Source organism: Ricinus communis, chromosome 5 (assembly GCF_019578655.1).
Source record: "Ricinus communis isolate WT05 ecotype wild-type chromosome 5, ASM1957865v1, whole genome shotgun sequence".
Taxonomy (NCBI): domain Eukaryota; kingdom Viridiplantae; phylum Streptophyta; class Magnoliopsida; order Malpighiales; family Euphorbiaceae; genus Ricinus; species Ricinus communis.
Window position 1 is genome coordinate 20,743,726 of NC_063260.1, and position 11,539 is coordinate 20,755,264.

General features: G+C 34.1%; 1 pseudogene; it reads left to right on the top strand.

The window, feature by feature from the left end:
• LOC8264098 lies at positions 1–9,535 on the top strand (annotated as a pseudogene).
• Positions 9,536–11,539: the final 2,004 nt, after the last annotated feature.

Consider the following 11,539-nt stretch of genomic DNA (forward strand, 5'->3'; position numbering starts at 1 on the left):
ATAATTGAAAAATAAAATTAGGATATAGAGAATGTGGAAGCTTGAGGTAGCCAAGGGCCATGATCCTGGGCTGTTTAGCGCCAATAATTTTGTTGGCAGGCAAGTTTGGAAGTTCGAGCCTGACCTTGGCGCTCCAGAGGAACATGAAGAAGTAGAAAAAGCAAGACAGAGATTCTCTAAAAACCGATTTCAAGTTAAAGCAAGCAGTGATGCTCTCAAGAATTTACAGGTGGCCAGATTAAGTTTCAACCTTGTATGTCCAGAAGTTTCAGTTTCTTGATAGTTTGATGAGCTTATTTCGTGTATACTTGGGAACGCATATATATGCGAAGCAGCTTATCAGAGAAAATAAAATTGATCTAAGGATACCAGCAGTTACATTAGGGAAAGAAGGAAGAAATAACAAGTGAAAAAGTTGAGACTATTATAAAGAAAGCTGTCCGATTCACTTCAGCAATCCAAGCTATCGATGGCCACTGGCCTTCTGAATTTTCTGCACCATTGTTTCTAATGCTTCCTTTTGGTACGTACTTTGGTCAAGCCAACCTTAATTATTATATTTTTCGATAAGAGATTTAATTTTTGAAAAATTTTATATATAATCAAATGTATAATGGTGGAATATATATCTAATTGTTAGAGATTACAAAACTGCAGATTATGTGCCTATACATAACAGAAACACTAGACATTCTTGTCATCAGAACATAAAAAAGTAATGCTTCGCTACATATATAATCATCAAGTACGTACTTAACTGCTTAGAAGTCTTTATCAACTGCTAAGAAGTCTTTAACCCTTTTTCTTTTCTCTCATTTTTTTTTTTTTGCTATAAACAAAATGCATATTATTAGATAATGGTATTAGTTGGGTTGCAGAATGAAGATGGTGGATGGGGAATCCATATAGAGATGAGTCACAGCACAATGTTGAGCACAGCACTCAACTTGCTCGGCCAAGAACTTGAAAAATCCAAAGACGGGGCTGTTTCTAAGGGCCAAAAGTGGATTATGGATCATGGGGGTGTCACTAATATTCAAATATGGGGGAAGATATACCTTTCAGTGAGCAATAAACTAAATTCCTTCCTTTATTTTATAATTAATGAATAGTTTATAATTCGAATACAGATATTTCTAGATCCTCAACGTACCTCTATAATATATTGTATTAGTAAGAAAATGAGGAATGTAAAATAAAAAGTCGTGATATATGGCATATATAATATAAACCTGTTGCAATTTGTTAAACTAAATATGTACTAAACTATAATAATAAACGAAGAGCTTATAATTCACGTAGGGTATAATTGTATGAAAGGTACTTGGAGTGTACGAGTGGGCAGGTTGCGACCCGGTACCTCCAGAATTCTTGCTTGTCCCTTCATTTCTTCCTTTTAGCCCAGGTAAATCCAGCTATGTGTTCGGAATGAATTCTCTCTTTTTTTTTTTTTCCGGAGTAAGAAATTTTTCGATCAATTTCTAGTTGTATATGCAATGTAGGGAAACTGTGGTGTTACTTGCGCACTCTTTACACTCCCATGGCGTACTTATATGGGAAGAGATTTGTGGGGCCGATAATGAATCTTTTTGTAGCCTTAAGGAAAGGACTCTACATTCAGCCATATGTGTGTTAATCAATAGACAAAATAAGAAAGGTGATTGAGATGGCCTTTAAATAGGCTGATACATAACTGAAATAGCATGAAAAGAGATTCTAAAATATTACAAACGGGAAACTCCTAAAGAGTAGGTGAGAAACGATTATTCAGAGATTCACTTAACAATAATCCTAAAGACTAGAACAATACAAAAGATTAAGATAAGATTAACTTATCTAACAATCCCTCCCTTAAACTGAATGTTCTAGACATCTCATTCAGTTTAAACCTTCAATTGAATCTTTCAAAGTACAAACATCAAGCAGCCTTCTGATCTTTAAAAATGCAGCAACTTTGAGAGACTTGGTTAGAATATCGGCAATCTGGTCTTTACTTCTACAATAAATTAAATCAATGACTCCATCATTTGTGAGATCCCTCAAGAAATGATACTTCACATCTATGTGTTTGCTTCGACCATGTAAGACAGGATTTTTGTATAGTTTTATAGCAGAACTATTGTCGCAATAAATTGTAGTAGCTTTCTCTTGCTTGAAACGCAATTCTTTAAGAATATTTCGAAGCCAAATAGCTTGACAAGCACAAGAAGTTGCAGCGACAAATTCGGCTTCGGTAGTGGAGAGAGTTACTATCGGTTGTTTCTTTGATGACCATGAGACAGCCCTTGAACCCAAACTAAAAACAAATCCTGAAGTGCTCTTCCGGTCTTCTACATCTCCAGCATAATCACTATCGGTGAAACCAATCAAAGCTGATTTACCTCCTTTCTTGTAGAACAAACCGAACTCCTTAGTACCCTGCAAATACCTGAGAATTCTCTTTGTAGCCAGAAGATGCATTTCTGTTGGGCACTCCATGTATCTACTGATGACGCTTACAGCATGCATTATATCAGGCCTTGTTGAAGTCAAGTACATTGGGCTCCCCACTATTTGCTTGTAAATAGTGCTATCGACCTTCTTTCCTTCAGCGTCTTTGTTTAGCTTCCATGCAAACTCACTTGGTGTACTCGCAGGATTACAATCTTTCATTTTAAACTTGTCCAAGATTTCTTGCACATATTTCTTTTGGGAGATAAATACACCAGTGGAAGATTGCACTACTTCGATACCAAGAAAATAATGCATCATTCCAAGATCTGACATTTGAAACTCAACCATCATGGATTTCTTAAACTTTTCAAACATGACACTATAATTTCCAGTGTATATTAGATCATCAACATATAAACAAACAATGAGCATTTTCCTTCCATCTTCAATTTTTGTAAAAAGTGTATGTTCATAAAGACATTTTTCAAATCCTTCCTTTAAAGAATATGTCTCTATACGATTATACCAAGCACGTGGAGCTTGTTTTAATCCATATAGAGCATTTTTCAATTTAAGCACTTTATGCTCATTTGCAGATTTAATATAACCAGGAGGTTGATCAATAAATACCTCTTTTTTCAAGTCTCCATGTAAGAAGGCCGACTTTACATCCAACTGAAAAATAGGCCATGAATTTTGAGCTGCCAAAGCGATCACCAATCTGATTGTGTCATGTCTAGCTACCGGAGCGAAAACTTCTTGATAATCAACTCCAAATTCTTGCTTATACCCTTTTGCTACCAGCCGTGCTTTGTGCTTGTCAACTTCACCATTTTCTTTCAACTTTGTCTTGTAAACCCACTTCACACCAATTGTTTTATGCCCTTTTGGAAGATCAAATAGTTCCCAAGTATTATTTTTCTCGATGGCTGCAATTTCAGCATCCATTGCATCTCGCCACTTTGATTCTTTGACAGCACTTTCAAATGTTGTAGGGTCACAATCTGAATATAGAGCAAAATGAGTGAATGGGTATTTAGATTGATCTATTTTGATTCCAGTTACCTCATAATCTGACATCCATGCAGGTCTTCTTCGAGCCCGTTTTTGTTCTTCATCTACATCTGATGCATTTGGGCTTTGAGCATGTGCTGGAGAATTTTGAGTATCGTCCGGTTCTTGTACCGTCACTATAGGCTGCTCTTTTTTGTCATCATCATCAAAGTTTGCTGGAATATACTTCTCAGGACTGATTTCATCCCATGACCAGGTTCCATCTTCATCAAATACAACATCGTGGCTAATGACAATTTTCTTGGTGCTAAGATTATATAGCTTATAAGCTTTCGATTGATCGCTAATGCCAAGAAAAATGCATTTTTCTCCTTTATCGTCAAGTTTCCATCTCTTTTGATCTAGAATACGGGCATATGCGATACACCCAAAAATTCTAAAATGATCGACTGATGGCTTTCGTCCAATCCATGCTTCTTCTGGTGTGAAATTTTGAACAGTAAGTGTAGGACTTCTGTTCAGAATATGAATACTCCAATTGACAGCCTCTGGCCAAAAAGTTTTCGGAACTCTGCTCTTTGCAAAAAGACTTCTCATCATATTTATGATTGTGCGATTCTTCCTCTCGCATACACCGTTTTGTTGAGGCGTGTAAGCTACTGTAAGTTGCCTCTTAATTTCATGGATCTCACTGAATTCTGAAAACTCTTGAGAATTGTATTCTCCACCCCGATCAGTCCAAAGTACTTTTATTGAGTTTCCAACATCATTTTCAACAAGTGCTTTAAAATTTTTGAAAGCTTTAAAAGCTTCAGATTTTTCTTGCAGGAAATAAACCCAAGTTTTCCGGCTAAATTCATCAATGAATGTAATTAAATAACTTTTACCTCCATTGGAACAAGGTTTAATTGGCCCACAAAGATCTGACTAGACCAGCTCTAATGTCTTTTGAGCTCTGTACGATTTGCCTTGCGGAAACGGATTACGGTGTTGTTTACTAATCACGCATTCTTCACAAACATCAGAGGGAACTGTAATTTGAGGAAGACTAGTTACCATGTTATTTTGTTGCAAAGTTTTCAATCCACCAAAATTTAGATGTCCGTATCGAAAATGCCACAGCCAAGCATCATCTCTGAGTTTTGTTGAGAAGCAAATTTGCGCCATGCTGTCCAAATAGAGAGGGAACATTCTATTTGCTATCATTTTTTATCGAGCAATCAAACCTAGTTTGTCGTCATTAATGCGGCACACACCATTTTTTATTTTGGTTTCATAACCCTTCTCTTGCAACTGACCAATGCTTAACAAATTGGTCTTCAAATCTGGAACAAAAAGAACACTAGAGATAGTTTGACAGTTATTATCTTTGGTGCGGATGGTTATCTGTCCTTTACCCATTATTGAAATTTTGGTATGGTTACCAAATTTCACACTATTCTGTATGACTCATCAAGAGCAGCAAAAATCTGTTTGTCACCGCACATATGATTGCTGCAGCCAGTGTCTAGGTACCACAAGTGCTTGTTGGACTCCACTTTGGTGTTGCAAACCATTAACAGAGATATCTCCTCCTGTGTCTCTGCAAAATTTGATTTTTCTCCATTGTCCTTTGACAGGTTAGTTCTACATTCATTTTGATAATGACCATACCTATGACATCGATAGCACTCCACGTTTGATTTGTCTACTGATTTTGAATAATCAGTTGTTGATCGGTGGCCTCCACGTCCACGTCCTCTTCCTCTACTACTCCCTCTTCCTTGAAATTGACTTTCTCAATGTTGATAATGTTGCAGGCTGTTTCCATTGCTTCTTCTATCATTGCTTTTGCCTCTACCACCTTTAAATTACTGTTGATGTTCTGTTGAAGCCTTCAATGCTTGCTCCTCTTTGTCTTGCTGGTTAACTTTGCTTTCATGAACCAATAATGAACTCGGTAATTCATCAATTGAAAGTGAGTCAATATCTTTGGATTCTTCAATAGCATAAACAATCAAATTATATTTTGGTGTCATGGATCGAAGAATTTTTTCAACAATAATCACGTCCTCCGTCTTATCGCCATGGATCCACATCTTGCTAACAATTGTCATTGTTCACGAGAAATAGTCAGTGACTGATTCACCAGACTTCATTCGGAGTGTTTCGAACTCTGAACGAAGAGCTTGAAGCTGCTGCCTCTTTACTTTTGACGAGCCTTGATACTTTTTCTTCATTGACTCCCATATATGCTTGGAGGTATCTTTGCAAAGAATCGTCTCCAAGATTGAACGATCAATTGCCTGAAACAAATAGTTTTTTGCTTTAAGATCCTTCAACTTCATCCCTTCTAATTCTGCCTTTTGTGCATCTGACATAGCTGCTGCGAAATCCGGTACTCCTTCTGAGACGACTTGCCAATATTCCTTTGATTTGAGGAAATTCTCCATTAACATACTCCAATGATCGTAATGACCATCAAAGCGAGGAATTGCAGGTTGAACAAAATTATCAGAGGCCATTGATAATAAGTTGCTAAAAGCTGCTGCTTTTGGCAACTTCAGAGAATTGCTCTGATACCACTCTTAATCAATAGACAAAATAAGAAAGGTGTTTAAGTACAGACAAAGAGGAAAGTGTAATTCACTTGTTGTTATTATTCATCAATTGAGATGGCTTTTAAATAGGCTGATACATAACTGAAATAGCATGAACATAGGTTCTAAAAGATTACAAACAGGAAACTCCTAAAGAATAGGTGAGAAACGATTATTCAAAATTCACTTAACAATAATCCTAAAGACTAGGACAACACAAAAGATTAGGATAAGATTAACTTATCTAACAATATGATCAAATTGATTGGAGTAAAGCACGCCATTTATGTTCGGAGGTCAGTTCTATACTATACTATACTAGGGGACCCGAATTTAAACACCAGGCTAAATTTGGTGTGGTGTGGCTGCAATAATTTCCAAGTCTAACTATCGAAACTAAAATAAATGATGCAGGGGGATCTCTACATTCCGCGTTCTTTGATACATAAACTGATATGGGATGGTCTTTATTACGTGGGTGAGGCACTTGTTAAACATTGGCCATTTGCGAGGCTAAGAGAGAAAGCTCTAGATAAAGCAATGAGGCTCATTCGTTATGAAGATGACAACTCTAGATACATGACCCATGCTTGCATGGAAAAGGTGCGTATCCGTGACCAATTGTGCCTAGAAGCATTAGCAATAGCGACCGCAAGCTTACAGCCGCATCATCTCATCACTTCCTTTTTGATTTTGACGAGTCCTGTAATCACACTGAAATTGTGAACCACCCCTTCACTCGCGGTTTAAGATAAGATTACTCATCGCGCACAAATAAACTAAGATCTCATGCTTAATTCAGTAATTATAATTTTCAGTTTCTGTATATGGTTGCATATTGGGCAGAAGATCCAACACAAGAAGCATTCAAGCTTCACCTTCCTGGAATTCCTGATTACTATGGGTTGCTGAAGATGGAATGAAAATGATGGTTTGATATGAGGCGTTGATCCCATTTCAACAATATATCGAGCTTACTATTCAGCACAATGTACTAATAAGTAACTTGTTGGGTCTAAAACAGAACTTGGGCAGCCAGTTGCGGGATGCTGTTTTTTCCACAAGCAATTATTGCGAGTAATCTCACTAATGAATATGGTTCTACTCTAAGAAAAGCACACGAGTTCATCAAGCAGTCTCAGGTTTTTCTTTCATTAATGTGCATGCAGTTCTGCTTATATTAAGCTTTAAGAATTATTAACAAAAGGTTAATATTAATTTTTCAGATGCTGGAAAATTTAAGTGGAGAGTTCAAAAATATGTATCGTTATATCTGTAAAGGAGCATGGCCTCTTTCTGAGAAAGATCAAGGTTGGCAAGTCTCTGACTGCACAGCTGAAGCCATGAAGGTAATTAATTTGTTAATTGATTGATTAATGAGCCTAAGCAACAATTTTCTTTCTTGCATTTATTTTTTTTTAAACTATAATGCAGGTTCTACTCTTACAATCACAAATGCCACCAGAGATTGCTGGTGACAGAATTGAAGCACAGCGATTATATGATGCTGTAGATTTCCTACTTACGTTACAAGTATGAAAAATCATAACACTCTTGGATATTCTTTAATTAGTTTCATATGTCTATATTTTCAAAGTAATTATTTGTATTTTCATAGAGCAAAAAGGGTGGCTTTTCAATTTGGGAACCAGCAACTTCTCATCCATGGTTGGAGGTATCATCTTATGACATCGTTAGAATGACCTGAACTTTTCTCTAAAGAAGAAAAATTTATACCTTTCCTTTCCGTTCTTACCAGTTGTTGAATCCTACAGAAGCTTTTGCCGGCGTTGTAGTCAAAATTGAGTATGCAATAATTCACCTTTAATTTTTCCATTGTGTAGACCATTGAATTTATTTTTTTCACCAGTAAATATTATTGTACTAAGAATTTTCTTAATTTAATCAATATAATTGGTCAATTTTCTGATTTCGGATTTGTTGAATGCACTGCATATGTTGTCCAAACCCTCATACTATTCAAACGTTTATACCCTAAATATCGAAGAGAAGAAATAGACGTTATCGTGGCTAAAGCAATAAAATATATAGAAAATGCACAAAACCCAGATTGTTCTTGGTACTTTTAGTTGCGCTCTGTCTTGCAATTCTAGAGTTAAAATTATTGACTAATAAGCAAACAAAATGCTTAACTGGTGTATGATAAAATTGTATGGGCAGGTATGGCAATTGGGGGATTTGCTACAAATTTGCTGCCTGTTTTGTATTAGCAGATTTGGCTACTGCAGGAAAGACATATAGCAACAGGAAAACAGTACGCAAAGCTTGTGATTTTCTGCTTCCCAAACAGCTTAAATCAGGAGGCTGTGGGAGAGAGCTGTCTGTCTTGTCGAAATTTGGTAATCACAATTCCACCCAGTACGCCTAAACTCTTTAACACATAGAAGTGATTATATCCCATTTATATTGGTTCGGTTTGTCATTTTTCAGACTATGGGTGAAATAGGAATACACACCGCTAGAAGGAAACCGATCACATTTGGTGCAAACTGCATGGGCAATGATGGGTCTCATTCATGCAGGGCAGGTTCGTCTTTTAATTTGAGCCTCCAAATTATATATATTACCATACCAAATCATGCATGAAAGGCTATGACTATGAGAACTTTCGATGTGTTTCTTTGAGATAAGTAACTTTGAACTAAATTATGGGGATATTTACTTTCCATGTGGACTTAAATAACTGTCAAATGCACCATAATTATAAGAAAATTTTAACTTATATATTAACAGGTCATTTGAGACATTCAATATTTTACATTTAAAAATTTATTTGTTTCTTATTATTTAGGTTGAGAGGGATCCTGCACCTTTACATAATGCAGCAAGATTTTTTATCAACTCACAACTTGAAACCGGTGAATTTCCTCAGCAGGTAAAAGTATAACCTTTTATGAATATTAGGGCAATCATTCATTACTTTGCAACTGGACCAACTAAGCTTTTCTCCTTTACATTCAATTCATAAAGGTTTCTTTTTTCTCCTTTTGGTTAGAAGAAACTCCTATGGTTAATCCTCAAGGGGCGCCATATTTAAATATCATGAGTTTTACATTCCATTTCCATGTAACAGAAAGTCTGTGTGTATATAGAAAGATACATTTCGTTTTTACCTACAGAGACATTGTATTGGCAGGAAATATCAGGGGCGTCTTTGAGGACTTGCATGCTACATTATGCTTCATACAGGAACATCTTTCCACTTTGGGCTCTAGGTTTATACAGGAAATATGTGTTCCCTCAGCAGAAGATTTAGGTATTTTATAACTGGAGATGAGTTAACGACAAGAAGACAGTTTACATCATTTTAGGGAATCAATCGCTCTTTATATCTCCAGCAGTATCACAATAATTAAGTTTGTTTCACCGAATCTTAATTTAACTCACGATCATGATGATATAATAAGGAAGCTTCAAGTATAGCCAATTATAGCAAGATATTACAGTGAATTATTAACTATTTGCATATGCATATTGTTCTCAAGGTAATCAAGTCCTAGAAAAGAATGCGTATATATATTTGTATTTATTTTCTTCTCCTTAAGTTGCTTATGATTGAACTATGGAAGTTTGATGTTTTTAATTCACAAATAAAATGTACATTTCTTTGTCAGTTTCTTAGGCAGAAAGCAACGATTTCATTTTGGTTAAAATTATGAGATTGCTAAAACAATTATCCACTTAAAATTTAAAAAAATTGGCAACTTAATATCTTCTAAATATTAATTTTCTTGGAGAACACTTACGATACAATTTTTTGTTTATTTGGTTGGCCAACAGAAAAAAATAAGTTAGTCTTTGTGGCATTCTTAAAATTTGAACTATCTATATGTATATTAATTTCTAAAATTTAAACTCTTTTTAATATATGTATTTAATTTTTGACACATAAAATTTTTATTTTGACACATATACTATTTTTGACACATAGTATTCAAACTTATATGTTGTGATTTCTTCTATTAATTTATTAATTAATAAGTTATATTTCTAATTAAATACTCATTCTAATCCTAATAAATAACATATTGATAATAAACTAGTTTTCTAATTAAATAATAATTAATTTTCTAAGTAGATAATAATTAGTTTTCTACTCAGATAATAATTATTCTAAAGAATATCATACAAATTATATATTAATATCATATTAACTAATAAATTAGTTTTCTAATTAGATAATGATTTTAATTATAGAAAATAATATTTTTAAATATTATATTCACTAATAAATTAATTTTTAATTATATAATAATTTTTAATTCTAAAAGAATAGTAATATCAAATGTATTGATAATTTATATAATATTAGAATAATAAATAAATATCTTTAAAATAAATTTTATATTATTTCACTAATAAAATATTAGAAAAAATTAAAAATATTTAAAAATAATTAGTTTATTATTATTTTTTTAAATATTATAAATAAATATTAAATATTAAAAAATTTATTAAATTATGTCTATAAAATTAATTTTATAATTAAAATAATACTAACGGGCCGTATAAAGTAAACTATTAGTAATAATAAAAATATAATATGTATACTCTGAGTGAATACCGCTGAATTTTAGTTTATTATCTCAAATATAATTATAAAATAAGTAAATTCCTTCAATTGAAGCACCATGCCAAAGTGTACTAAACATGACAAGTGATATCGGCTGTTTCTTTCTCTATATTAGTGCTGTATATTACCAAAAGATAAAACGTATATAGGGTATAATTATAGACCTCAATTTGATCCTATAATTTTGTTTTATTTCGCTGAAGCCTTTCAATTTTAATATTATTTAGCAGGTTAACTATCATTCTTGTTTTATGTGATTCAGACATGTTTAAGTAATCTAACAATAAATCGATATATGCGATATACTAATTTTTTTGATATACCGTTTTAATCCTATTTTTATATATTAAATTTGAATTTAAATATTGAAATTTTAATATTTTATCATAATTTACTTATATTTAGGGTATATATCAATTTAGACTAGACCTGTTCATAGGTCTGGGTACCCGCTTGGCCCGCACTCTTCGGGCCGGATTTGGACAATAATTTTTGTATACAAGCCCGGCCCGGCCCGAATCCATAAAAAGCCCGAATTTTTAGAGCCGGGCTTGGGATTTCCATAAAAACCCAAGCCTGATCCGGTCCGGCCCGATGTTTAGTTTAATTAGAAAAAAAAATATATCATACTAGACCTTTAACTTATAATTAAGTGCCACTTACCACTTAGCTACCTATTATTTTTGTTTATAATTTTATTGTTATTAATAATATATTTAAATAAAATTAAACTCAAGCCCGACCCGAACCCGCACAGCCCGACCCATATTTACAGGTTTAACAATTGGTCGGGCTGGGTCGGACTTTTTAAAGAAAATTCATGCTCGGGTTTGGGCTGAGAGATATTAAAAAAATTTCAGGCTTGGGCGGGCTCGGACTTGTTCAAAATAAAATCAAGCCCGGTCAGATCCGGCCCGAG